We start from the raw sequence: 15,208 nt of genomic DNA on the forward strand, positions 1-15,208 counted from the left end.
TACTGGGGGTTAGGGCTTCAGTATATCCATTTTGGGGGGACACAACTCAGTCCACAGCACTCCCCTATTTGTGAACAAAGTCCCTATCCTCATGGAGTTTACATACTCATGGAGGAAGGCAGACAATAAACAAAAGAATAAATATATATTATGTTAGGGTAATAGTGCTATAAAAACGTTAGTTCAGGGCTTCCCTGGTGGCGCAGTGGTTGAGAGTCCGCCTGCCGATGCAGGGGACGTGGGTTCGTGCCCCGGTCCGGGAGGATCCCACATGCCACGGAGCGGCTGGGCCCGTGAGCCATGGCCGCTGAGCCTGCGCGTCCGGAGCCTGTGCTCCGCGACGGGAGAGGCCACAACAGTGAGAGGCCCTCATACCACAAAAAAAAAAAAAAAAACACACAAAACAAAGAAAGGGGTTGCAAGGAAAGCTTGGTAGTTTGCCTGAGTTGAGGAGACCTTGCTGAGAGGTTAAGACAGCTAGAGTTCCCCGAGCAGAATACTGAAGAGAGAGATGCACAAAAAGAGGACTGATGAAGGCCATCTGCAGAGGATTCTCCTCATGACTTCTGCTGAGTACTGATCAGAACATGCACATGTGGTAACTGCCCAAGACTGGGGACAGAACCACCTGAAAGACTTAGAGGGAACAATCCCAGGAGCTAAATGAGAACTGGAACTAGTCCCTGTTCCCACCAGCCTGAGTGAAAAACTTCACAATTCAGAGGAATTACACAGAGGCCTCAGAGGGATTTTGCTTGAGTGATGGGTCAGAATTAGCTCTAGATTAAATGCAGCTTTGCCCCACCTAAAAAAGTTCAAGAGCAAGACCAAAGAGGATTGAACTGTTTCCAAGTAACTTACCTGCATCACAAAACAAAATGCAAGAATATTATAGGAATACAAAAGATATGGAAATCAAGAAGATGAAACTCGCAATGTCTAACAACCAAATATAAATAACCAGGCATGTAAAGAAGCCAAAAATATGACCCATAATAAGGATAAATATCAGTGAATTGAAAAAAACCCAGAAATGACACAGATGACATACTGTAAACAAGGCCATTAAAAGTTATGATAACTGTATTCCACAGGTTTAAGAAGACAGAAGACTGCACGTGTTAAGCAGAGACATAGAAGACATTAAAAAAAAAAAAAGACCCAAACCAGATTTGTAAAAAATGAAAACTACAAAGTATGAGATGAAAAATACACTGGCTGAGATGAACTGCTGTTTAGACATTGCAGAAAAAAAGATAATGAACTTGAAGGTATAGGAATAGAAGCTATCTAAAATGAAGCTCAGGACTTCCCTGGTGGCACCCTGGTTAAGAATCCGCACACGGGTTCAAGCCCTGGTCCGGGAAGATCCCACATGCCACGGAGCAACTAAGCCCGTGCACCACAACTACTGAGCCTGCGCTCTAGAGCCTGCGAGCCACAGCTACTGAGCCCATGCGACACAACTACTGAAGCCCGCACACCTAGAGCCCATGCTCCGCAACAAGAGAAGCCACCGCACTGAGAAGCCCGCGCACCACAGCAAAGGGTAGCCCCCACTCGCCGCACCTAGAGAAAGCCCATGCCCAGCAACGAAGACCCAATGCAGCCAAAAACAGATAAATAAATAAATAACTTACTTAATTAATTAAAATAAATAAAATGAAGCTCAGAGAGAAATATATTTTTTTAATATACAAATCATCAGTCAGCTGTGGAACAACTGCATACAATCTAATATGCCTGTAATTGGAGTCCCCAAAAGGAATAATAAAACATTTTTGAAGAAATATTGACTGAAGGTTTTCCAAATTTTATGAAAATTTTAAACCACAGTTCCGAGGTGTTCAATGAACTCCAAACACAAGGAATGTGAAGAAACATGTACCAGACACGGTATAACCAAATTACTTACAAAATGGTTAAAAGAAAATATAAAAAGAAGCCAACACAAAAAGACATTATGTGTTAGGAATTCTGGTGGGATTCAGCAACATCTCTGCCACTCATCTCCCAAACCTGCTGTTCCTTCACAGGCAGTGGATTACAGGTCACCTTACTTCCTTTCTTCCAGTTCCATCCCTTTCTTAAAAACATTCCTCAAAGTTCCAGCATATAGTTTTCACCTTTCCAGTATTTTTAGCGTTTTTAGTTTATTTCTTTTATCGAGGTAACATTGGTTTATAACATCATATAAGTTTCATGCTTACAACACTGTATTTCTACTTCTATATACACTACAGTGTACTCACTACCAAAACTTTGGTTTCCATCTGTCACCATACAGTTGACTCCCTTTATCCATTTCACCCTCCACTCACCCCTTCCCCTCTGGAAACCACTATTCTGTTCTCTGTATCTATGTGTTTGTTTTTGTTTGGTTTGGTTTGTTCATTAATTCTGTTTGCGATATTTCACATAAGAGTGAAATCATATGGTATTTGTCTTTCTCCATCTGATTTTTATTTCACTTAGCATAATACCCTCAAGGTCCATCCATGTTGTTGCAAATGGCAAGACTTCATCTTTTTTTATGGCTAACCAGTATTCCATTGTGTATTTGTACCACATCTTCTTTATCCATTTGTTTGTTGATGGGCACTTAGGTTGCTTCCATGTGCTGTGATGACATAGGGGTGCATGTAACTTTTTGAATTAGTGTTTTCATGTTCTTTGAATACAGTATTTCTAACATTAATACAATGTGTGTGATATTTATTTTTTTCTTTGGACATTACAGTGGAAATCTAGGAAGAATTTTATTTACATGTAGTATACATAAATAATATATATATATTATATACATATTCAAGATGACTTATACCCAGAAATCCTAGAAGTTTCAAATTTTTCAAGACACAAAACCATCAAGGGTTCTCTCTGTGATTACTGCTATTTCTTTCAAGTTTAGAAACTCCTTCCCCACAGGAAATGTATTTCCTTCTAGCTTTTTCTATTGATATGATGATACCGTTTTTCAAATAGTTTAACAATTACTACATAAGATGAGAGGAAGGACTAAATTTACAAATTTGTAGGAAAAGTTACATCTAGGGAGGGATCAGTTTATGAAAGAGATGTGAAAAAATGTTATTGCTCATAAATCTAAATTTACGAACTAGATGTTAGCCTTATGTAAATCTGAACATTTGTGTTCCTCAAGGTCAAAGTATATTTGTGAAATTTCTTCAGAAATAATTAAATACAGAAAAATAATCAGGCATTATTTGCCTTTGGCTTCTCTGGTTATCTAGCAATTAAAGCTATTGCTTAATTTTCAGACTTTGTAGAATCATTAGCTTGCAAACAATGCTGGCAACATAAACACTTAGTCATCATGGTGTGGCTTTAGCATCATTATTATTTCTGAATAAATACTAACTCTTTGATCCATCCTTTTCATAAGCAGGTATGAAAATGACACAGTGAAACCTGAAATAATAGTATTCTCACTAAACCAACATTTATTTTTTTGTTATACTCATTTTAGTTTGTCTTTTAATAGGTGGGTTTTTTATTCTTTTCCATTATGGTTTATTACAGGATATTGAATATAGTTCCCCGGGCTATACACTAGGACCTCGTTCTTTATCCATTCTATATATGAGTTTGCATCTGCTGGTCCCAAATTCCCAATCCATCCCTCCCGGGTGCCCCCTCCCCTTGACCACCACAAGTCTGTTATCTGTGTCTGTTGAGTCTGTTTCTGTTTCATAGATAAGTCCATTTGTGTCATATTTATATTCTGCTACTTTCTACTTTAATGAGAATAAGGTAAGAATACAAGTGGCTAACAATCACTGGAGGATCCTATGGGCCAGACTCTGTAGTAAGTGCTTTCCACAAATTAACTTACCTATTGGTTCCTTGCTACTATGAGTCAGGTGCTGGTGGTCACACCATTTTATAGGTTAGGAAAGCAAGCCTTAGGATGCTTAAGACACTTTTCTTAAATAGCCATGAATCAAATATAACACTGAATTTGCATGACATAGGAAGACGTACCGCATAATTGTAAACAGTGTCTCTCTACCATAACCTGCAGGAACATTTCTTCCATGATCCTGTCCCGTACATATTTTTTGCAAATCTCTCCAATCTGCTCAATATTGAAGACGATTCACTTCAGTGAAACTTGTGTGGCTATTTTAATCATAAACAATGAATTTCACTGTGTATATGATTCACATTGCATATGAGACTCTTACAGTATATGTCATAGAACAAATTACCTAATTTTACTTCTTCTATTAACAATTATTTGACACATCTTTACACTCTATCCCAATGTTGAATTTAAAGGACATTTTTAATCTCAGTATTCTGAAAAGACATATTTTGCAATAATTAACATACTTGTTTCATATAAATGTAATACCACAAACACTTCTTTTTTAATGAAAAAAAGCAGTCCCAAGGACTCTAAAACACATATTTTAAATGAAATGCATGCTGGTGTTCTTGGTACTTTACTTTAACATGCTCCCTAAAGCCTCCTGCCACTACCATCACCTAATCAGATATTCTTCATTTTTAGTGTTTTCTCATATTATCCCCACTTCCTGACAGTTTGCCAGATTCTCACAGACTTTCAGAATTGACGAAACACACTGTGAAAAAATGTCTTAACACTGTGCAAAGTTTTTCATGTATTTTATTGAAATATGTGCATATTACTTACAATATTGCTTAATAAGACATAAAACTGGAAAGTGTTCAAAAGTTAAAGCCCAGGCTGCTGTCATCATCTTCATTCCTGTGAAGTTAAATTACTTTTGTTGAAGACAAAGGAAAAAGGAAATAACTTTGGGGTTCACAAAATATCCCTCCTAGATACTGGAAGAAAGCAACACAGTTCTGTTTCCTATGAACAGAGATTTCCAGCTAGAATGAATTTTGAAGGACATTGAGTCTAACCCCATTACTTTATTTTTTTTTTTAATAAATTTATTTATTTATTTATTTTTGGCTGTGTCAGGTCTTCGTTGCTGCCCACAGGCTTTCTCTAGTTGTGGAGAGCGGGGGCTACTCTTTGTTGCGGTGTGTGGGCTGTTCATTGCAGTGCCTTCTCTTGTCATGGAGCACGGGCTCTGTAGTGGCACACAGGCCCAGTAGTCGTGGCATGCGGGCTCAGTAGTTGTGGCTCGTGGGCTCTAGAGTGAAGGCTCAGTAGTTGTAGCACGGGCTTAGTTGCTCCACGGCATGTGGGATCTTCCCGGATCAGGGCTTGAACCTGTGTCCCCTGCACTGGCAGGCAGATTCTTAACCACTGCACCATCAAGGAAGTCCCCATTACTTTAAAGATGTGAAAACCGAGGCCGATCAGTTTCCAGAGTAAGTCACTTGAAGAATCAAGAAAAAAACGTATTCTGATCTCACTTCAGTGCTTTTTCTTTTATGGTGCATGAGCTTATTCAGATACATGTAGTTCTAGGAATAGGTCATTGCTTTTATTATTAATTGAATTATCCATATTATCCCTAATTCAATAAACTAATAAAGAGCTTAAATTAAGCCAATAATTTGTCAGTTTCATTAATAAATGAGATAGATAGTGGGAAGCAGCCTCATAGCACAGGGAGATAAGCTCGGTACTTTGTGACCGCCTGGAGGGGTGGGATAGGGAGGGTGGGAGGGAGGGAGACGCAAGAGGGAAGGGATGAGAGAACAGATGTATATGTATGACTGATTCACTTTGTTATAAAGCAGAAACTAATAATAAAAATAAAATTAAATTAAATAAATAAATGAAAAAGATAAGAGATTTCTTAGTAGCCTTTGGTGTTAAAGAAAATTAAACCTGCCCTCAAAGTCTTTCCTGATGACATAAAGAATATATGACAGTTCATTTTTTAAATGTACACTATAAAATAAAAATATATGAATAAAAATACAGGACCAACAAAAAAATATCATTAAGATCAAGACGTGTCAGGCTGGTGGGTTGGATGGGATAGGAGGAAGATACTTAATACTTAATTCTTCAGAGTTCCTGTAATGGAGACTCAGATTAGGCTCTGAGATCCTGAGCGGCCACAGACAGTAAAAAGGAAAATCTAATTATGTCAGTCTCATTGCCCTCAAGCAAAACAAATCTTCTTATAAAACTTGATCAAAAACTAATATTCTTATTTGTAGATTTAACTAGTAATAGTTATAAGTATCCTTGGCAAATACAATAGTAACTACCTGCAAGAACATTTGATTGTTCCCAACTTAATTCACTTAACTGACTTGAACCAATTAAGCTACATAGGGGCCCTGACAGAATGGCCCTCTTCACTAAGTATCTCTTAAAAATCTGACTTATCTCCTCATTCTACTTTTCTACTTTCCTTTCTAAAGTGAGAAATCTCTTTTCTTGATTGTTTTAGAGCATTCATTGCCCTTCATGTTCAAAGTCCATTTAGAGCAAATGATTTCATAGTAAATGACAGATAGATAGATAGATAGATAAAAACTTACACATATATACATACACATATATATAAGAATCATAGACTTTAAAGTTGAATTGAATCTTACATATTTTTAGTCCAACTCTTTTATTTCACAGATATGAAGAAATATACCCCCAAAGGTGTAATATTCTACTCATTGTCTGAAAATTAATTAGTTTCCAAACATCTAGGAAATGTCTTTTCTTGGTGTTATAAAACTTAGGAAACTCAGACTTGCACATAATTATAATTGTTATTTTATTGTTTTCCAAACTATTATTAGTGTAATTGCTGAAGGATTATCCAGAATGTTGCCAAAGACATAGTAGAGTACTATGTTTTTTATGTTTTCCGAATATTCTTAATGGATAGTTCTTGTTGTTGTTGTTGTTGCGTCGGGTCTTAGTTGTGGCACGTTAACTCTTAGTTGCAGCATGCGTATGGGAGCTAGTTCCCTGACCAGGGATCGAATCCAGGCCCCCTGCATTGGAAGCATGGAGTCTTAACCACTGCACCACCAGGGAAGTCTCCCTTAATGGATATTTCAATGTGTATTTTTTTCTAAGGGGCCAAAGGACACAGGACAGTTTGAACATGTGTCTGACTTAATGATCAGTCTTTTGTACCTCAGTATAATCATCAACGAGGTACTCTTTCTAACGAAAAAGGTAAGCAACTATGGTTCTCTTTCTGTTAATACTGAAATTCTCATATCATGTAAACAAAGTGTATTAGGGTTCTCAGTTGCAAGCACATTCTTGATGAGGAATTTATTTAAAAGATCTTGCTCACAAAATTGCCATGAAGGTACAATTTTGGAAGAGGGAGAGAAACAAGAGATTTCCAAAAATACAGCCGGAGTGACATCACAAAATCAGTCTGATGAGGACACACATGCACCACCCCACACAACAGTCCACTAGAGCTTGTACTGCCACCAGGACCAGAATCTGACCCTGATGGTGCTACTCTAGTCCTGCCACAGTGCCCCTGGACCCCGGTGTTGCTGTCTCTGCCACCACCCACCAACAAAATGAATTCTCTGTGGTCCCTCTTCATTGCATCAGCTGCTCCCAGTTCAAAGTTCGAAGCAAGTACATCCAAATGGCTGTTCAATTTTCCCATCCCTAGCAGTAAAGGTGACTCAGAAAGCAAGTAAGTGGCAATTTTGAACTCCACAGTATGAGGTGAGATACACCTTCCACCAAGATTCTTAAGGAGGGAAATTCCTCCAAAATAAAGGAATGGGGTTCTGAGGCACATGACTTGTGATAATTAGATAATTCAAATCTTAACCAAAACCCCATAATCAAATATTTTCATGTAATATTCTAATTTTATCAATAGCAACATTGTTAATAGCATTGACAACAATATTGTTAATTGATAGTGATCAGTCTTCAAAAAAATAGCCAGCAAATAAACCACCTTGTGAGTCACTCTTTAACTTGAAAATAACTATAGATTCAGTTACTTTATCCAGATTTTGACTCAACTATGATGTCAAAGTTTTCTCCATGATAAAAAAAATACAATTCCAAGTCTAAAATTTCTGACCGTAGCTTCTAATTGACAAGTTAGCATACCTCCGTGTGGTACGGACAATTTCAAAGTTTTTCTCCCATTTCATTACAAAATTGTCCTAAAAGATGAAATTCAAATAAATAAGACATTTTTACTGAACCCACTGAAGAACATCTTTTTCTGAAGAAATATTCTATCTGAACAATCCAGTCACTTCTGGCCTAACAAGGGTCCCCAGGTCTGGGATGAGCTGCCCCTGGCCACAGATTCATCTATCTAACCAAAATGTTTGCTAAAAACTAGCATCTTCTTGTAAATTTTCTGAACAGCTATCTAGATATAACAATGTCATGATTTTATGGAGAAGACGACACTCCTTCACAATATAGACAACCATCTAGATAGTGTGAGGTGCCCTAAAATAAACTCACCCCTTGGTCTTGTACCAATGCCTTAGATTCACGGTGTACCCATGAAATTGTGGACTTCTCTGACTTTCCAAATTGTTGTTTTATCAGAATTATTACTTGTTGATCCACTAATAATTTGTTTACATTTTATGACCTCTATTTCCTCACTTGTACAATGAAGTTAATAATTCCTACCTTATCAGGTCATGGTGAGATTTAACCCAGCTGAGTATTTAAAGCACAAAACCACTCACAGAACAGACATCTCAATACATGTCAGTAACCCTGTCCATTTTAACATAAGATAGTGAAGGAATCAAAGGTCCCTACTGAGATGCAAGTGTCACCTGACAAATGATTAAGTGGGCATCAAGCAGAACCAGAGGGAATGGTAGAGGCTAAGATGCGAAAAGGCAGAGAGTACGGGGTTTTGGCAGCCTGTTGGCACTCTGGTTAACAGGGGGAACATGAAAGTTGTACACACTTAGCAGCAAGTTCTAGCAATGGTTGGCAGAACAAGTCAAGAAGAAAAGAAAAAAGATACTTTAATAGGACAAGACCCTAGAACAGGATAACAGTTAAGACCTAGTTAAGCTTACCAAATCCCTACACTAGCTTAAACAACAGACCAAGAATTTAGTCTCAGACACTATACGTTCTTCAAGATTTAATTCAATAAGAACATTTTCGATGCTACACCCAGACTATCAAGATATGAAAGGTTGGGGGCTTCCCTGGTGGCGCAGTGGTTAAGAGGCCGCCTGCCGATGCAGGGGACACGGGTTCGTGCCCCGGTCCGGGAAGATCCCACATGCCGCAGAGCGGCTAGGCCCGTGAGCCATGGCTGCTGGGCCTGCGCGTCCGGAGCCTGTGCTCCGCAACGGGAGAGGCCACAACAATGAGAGGCCTGCGTACCGCAAAAAAAAAAAAAAGATATGAAAGGTTGGAAATTCCAGTCAAAATTTGGCAATTATGCAGACAACAAACTTTGCTAACAATCACTGGGACATGATTTCACTCTGCTTTCTTGAACAATTTTCAGGAAGGCTTCTTACAGGTTTTGCTATGAAACAAATATCATTTCCTATTCAAAAGAGATTTCTTTAAAGTGTCCAAGTAACAATAGGGTCAAGGAGCTTAATTTTTGTGATATAGAACTTACCGAAATGAAGGAAAGAAATGAAAGTAACATTCAAGTGGTACAATTTAATTACCAAGTGTAAGCATTCCTTCTGACAAGTTGATCTTTTTTTAATAAATGTAATTAGCATTTAAAGGCATTGTCATGATGGCAAATTATGTCACTGGGCTTTTTTCAGGCAGTGTTTTTCAATTTGGAAATAAGAAACTATTCATTTAGATATCCCTTCTAAGACACAAAAAGCAAGGAAATGGCCTTGATCAGAATCAGAAATTGAGACCACTTATTGTAACTTTAATCCCTACCTCACTTTTTTTTTTTTTTTTTTTTGCGGTATGCGGGCCTCTCACTGCTGTGGCCTCTCCCGTTGCGGAGCACAGGCTCTGGACACGCAGGCTCAACGGCCATGGCTCACGGGCCCAGCCGCTCCGCGGCATGTGGGATCTTCCCGGACCGGGGCACGAACCCATCTCCCCTGCATCAGTAGGCGGACTCTCAACCACTGCGCCACCAAGGAAGCCCCCTACCTCACTTTTGATGTGCTTTTGTGACTGTCCAACTTATTTAAATCATTTGGTGATTTTATAATATCTTGTGAAATAGCCAAACTTCTCTGTGTCACTAAAGATACCTTATCTTTACCAACTCAGAGAGATTTTACGAGTAATAATTATAAAGTGATTTGAGACATTTCATTTGAATGCTAAATTTTATTAGAACTTTTATTTATGCATTAGGTTTTTTTGATTGAACTAACTCAAACATATTTACCTAAAAATATGTAGAACTCTCAAGGCCTCTTGAGTTAACCAAAAGCAATTTTTTCCAATAACATTTAATAGTCTCCATTTCTTTTTTAAGAAATAATACTGCTGTGAGCGTTTTTGTAATATTTCACCCACTAAATAAAAACTTATGGCAGTTTAATTCCCCAAATAAAAAGGGGCTGCTGTAAACATAACTGAGCTACCAGGAAGCAGATGGTTTTAATTACCTACATAAAAAGCTATTTAAAATGGGAATTTGGAAAAACAATCTAGAAACAATACTGATTGTAGAAACATATATTTTAATTAACTGGGGCTTTAAAAAAGAATAACGAGTGATTATTAAATGCTACCTAAACTCCAATTGGCATTAAAGGCTTGATATGGAACCCTTGAGTGGTTCTGCGGCAACCTTCAATAACTGCATTTGCATATATAATTGTACATTTGACCTCTTATGAATAAATTGAGGGGCAGAGGATTACTTGAAATCAGCACAAGCCCACTTGCGTGATGATATACAATAATAGCCATGTTTGAGTCAGGAGGTAAAGAGTACATATTATATTCTGTACAAAGCATCCTGAATTTCATACCCAAGAACATTCATTGGGACTTCAGAACCAAAGGCAAATCATGCTGGATAATGTTCCTCCTCATTCCATAAAGATTTTTTTTTAATTAGAGTACAGTATAGGGTAGTGGTTAACAGCAAATAATCCCAGGGTGAAGGGTTGCCAGATTTAACAATAAAGATATGGGACATCTAGTTAAATTGGAATTTCAGGTAGACAACAAATAATTTTTAAGTTTGTTGCTGTATTTCATGGGACATACTTATACTTAAAAATTATTTGCTGTTTATGTGAAATTCAAATTTAACTGGGTATCCTATATTTGATCTGGCAACCTTATCTAGGTCCCAATTCTGTCTCGTCACTTGCTAGCTATGTGAATTTGGGCAAGTTATTTAATGCCTCTGGGCCTCAGTTTCCTTATCAGTACAATGAGGATAATAACAGTACCTAACCTACAGGCTTGTTTGACAATTAAATGAGTTAATATCTATAGAATGTTTGGGGTTGTGCTTGGTATACAGTGAGCGCTATATGTTTTGTTAAACAGTATTCCTGCCTGGAAGGAAATATTAAGTCAAAAAGAGATAGCCTTAGAGTCTGCATGGAAAAGTCTTTTTCCCTACTATTCCTGAAAATATTTGTGCATTAATTACAGGTACATGTGCCTCAAATCTTTCTCCATCACCAGTCTCCTTTAATTCTCGTACCACCACATCCCGTACCCACACCTCCTCTCCTCTCCCGCCCTTCACTGGTTCCCTCCATAAGTCACTGCTGATGCTCTGGCTCTAGGGAAGTCACACCCAAACCGCTCAGGATTACACAGCCCTTGATTACTCAAGTAGTTGCCTATGCAGACTAGCCACATTTATCCAGAATTGGACAAATACAGGAGCAAGTGTAACTCAAAAGAAGGTGGGAGATCCTTCACTACAGCGGTCAAGGTGGATAGTATTTAACTACGTTATGTGGACATTCTCCAGGAGTCTGTATTTCTCCCAAGTGGTGATTCTTTTCTGCCCAATATCCAAACAGAAAGCTCTTGTTCTCTCTCCCCCACCCCCCCAAAATGAAATGTGGTCAACCGCTGCAAATGAAGCTTGAAGGAACACACAAGTAGGACTGCAGTCAATGGAGGGCGTGCGGGCAAATTCCATGTTCCAATAAGGAGCAAAGCAACTAATCAGGGCCATATGCAGATAGCACCAGGAAACTAGCTGAGAGGGAGAAAAATCTCATTCAGAATTCTGAGAACAAGACTTGGTTCTTAAAGTGAATTTCTAGCAGTATTTCCTAAAATTCTAAATGGTATTGGGGACCCCATATTCATTTTATAAGGCTATTGCAGGAAATTTCCACAAACTACGTGGCTTAAAAACAATAGAAATTTATTCTCTCCAAATTTTGGAGGCCAGAAGTCCAAAATCAAGATGTTGGCACGTTTGGTCCTTCTGGAGGCTCTCAGGGAGAATCCACTCCATGCCTCTCTCCTGGTCTCTGGTGGTTGCTGCCAATCCTTGATATTCCTTGACTTGTAGATCGGTCACTTCAATCTCTGCCTCCATTTTCACATGGCTTTCTTCCCTGAGGCCCTCTATGTCTTCTTGTCTGTCTCTTATAAAGGCCCACCCTAATCCAGGGTAATCTCCTCTCAAGATCAATTACATCTGCAAAACCCTTATATTACCAAATAAGGTAATATGGCGAGGCTTCTGGTAGACATATTGTTTGGGAGTGGGAAAAAGGGGACAACATTCAACTCAAGAGACCCCAAAACAAGTAAATGACATTTCAGGGTAGACCAGCTAGCATGAGAACAAAATAGCGTATTCAGAAGAAAATTAGTAGAAGCTGGGCAGTACGAGGTGAAAGGAATTCAGCTTAGACCTGAATGGAGACCTGCCTCTTGGAAATACTAGACTAAGGGTTTTCAACATTTATTTAGTGAAGAGGAATTAAGAGATTGATTCTAAAATACTCACTATCACAGGTAATTTGCTAAAAACCATTCTAATAAACCCTAGAGAGTTAAATTTTGGTCATTCTTAACAAATCATTTTTATTATCTTCAAAATTCCCCCATTTACCCAGCTTTCCCAATCCCAGCACAGAGATTATTGTAGTATAAATAATGACAAGAACGTGGTGCTCATAGTCATAACTAGATAAGTAGAACAATTCTGGGGAAAGCTGTCTTATTCAAACTTTTTTCTGTCTAGTCATAATTAGATAAGTAGAACAATTCTGGGGAAAGCTGTCTTATTCAAACTTTTTCTGTCTACATGTGGTACGTGCTACCCAGTGACATCTGGAAACAGCCTGAGGTCTTCTGTAGTCTAAAAATTTTAACTTTCATCTTTAAGAATCTCTTAATTGTCAGGCGGTAAACCAGGAGAGTTTTTTATAAAGACTTTATTTGTTAGAGAAGTTTTAGATGCATAGCAAAATTGAGGGGAAGGTACAGAGATTTCCCATAAGTCCCCTGTCCCCATACATGCAATAGCTTCCCCCATTATCAACATCTCCCACCAGATTGGTACATTTTTTACAATTGATGAGCCTACATTGATACATCATAATCACCCAAAGTCCATAGTTTACATTACTGTTCACTCTTGGTGTTGAACATTCTATGGGTTTGGACAAATGTCTAATGACATATATCATCATTATGATATCACACAGAGTGTTTTCACTGTCCTAAACATCCTGTGTACTCCATGTATTCATCCCTCCCCACCAATCCCCAGCAACCACTGATCTGTTTACTGACTCCCTAGTTTTGCCTTGAGAGTTTGTTTTTAATATTTTATATAATTCTCACAGCCACACTATAATGTAGTTTCATCTATTCTTTTTATACTTGACAAAGTCAGAATATAAACCTATATCTTTCTGACAAATAAACCCATGCTGTTCCCTTGATAGGCTGCCTCTCAATCCTTCCTATGAGGTTGAAGACTACATATTGAATATGGGAAACCATTCTTGTTATGAGGTTCCATCATTCATTCGCCAACCATGTTCTCCTTCTTCTCATCCTTGAAATGTGTAGCACAGGGCTATATACTTAGTGTGCTTTGTATAAATTGGTCACAACTTGCTGAGTGCAAAGTGAAAGGTCCTGCAATACACCTGGCCTAATTAGACAGAACCCAATTCATTAGGCAGTACTAAGAAACTAGTTATGAACTTCTGCAAATGTCTGGGGAGTTCAATTAGATAGCATGATGAAATTTCACATTAAATACCTCCCAGTCTGGTCAAACAACCTTCAAGGGCTGAAACTTCTGACTCAGAAAAGCATCTCTTCCTAAAAATGCAAGGAAAGTAACAAGAAGACAGCTGTGTTGATTCAGTTGAAGGAACAAGGCCATGCTGTTTCGAATACCATTTAAAGGTAGACCATATGAAACTCAGTATTTATACATTGCAATGCAGATTTTGTGGTTAGTAAAAAAAAAAAAAAAAAAAAGTACCATGATCCTTCGAATTTAACAGATTATTCTCCACCCATCCATCAAAATAATGTTTTAAACTAACTCTTGGTCACTCAAAGGTAGTTTATCCCATGTACCTAGACCCTTTGCTTCTCCTCCTCCTAATTAGTCATGATGATAACTATGAGCTTCCTATTGAAAAGCAGAAGGGACAAGGAAATAGACATGAAATTCAAACCAAATAATTTGGATACTAATTGGAAGTTCATAGGAAAAGTTTGGTAGAGAAAACAACTACAACCACAAAAAAAAATATTGATTGAAAGTTGTTTTTTGGAAATGCCCCGATGTTTGGTATCTGTGGTCTAACTGGAGGATTATTTCATTTTTGTTCTTGCTAACCAGAGCAAACAGTAACATCAGGGACTTCCACTATTAGGTATATCTCAAAATTTTGAAAGTCTGTAATAAAATCTAAAGAATTTTATTTTTGTCCTGTTTTAGCTACAAAAATATAGTCATGATATGATAAAATTATTCCATAGAATAATGGTTAAGAGTTTTGCCTTCTATAACTTTTCATGAACCCAATCAGCTGTATTCCTAAACCAGGGATTGCTAGAATTTGGAAAGAGTCGTGCAGGTTTTTATTATATTTATTTTAATATGTTTGTAACGGAATTTCCAGGGAATTGGAAGAAAGTTACCATATAGCAGGGAGTTGTGAAGCTGTGTCACCCATCAGCATAACTAAGGGATCTTTGGTTCCCAAGGCCAATGGTAGAAGTAGGAGAGCTGGAAGTGAGTGCAGAGCACAGTGTAATGGGGCAGGAGAGCAGACTTTAGCTCCTGACTCTGAGAGCCACCTGCCTACACCGGTTTTCAGAGAAGGTGGGAGATGGAGCCTA

This window comes from Hyperoodon ampullatus (genome assembly GCF_949752795.1).
Source record: "Hyperoodon ampullatus genome assembly, chromosome: 11".
Classification (NCBI taxonomy): Eukaryota; Metazoa; Chordata; class Mammalia; order Artiodactyla; family Ziphiidae; genus Hyperoodon; species Hyperoodon ampullatus.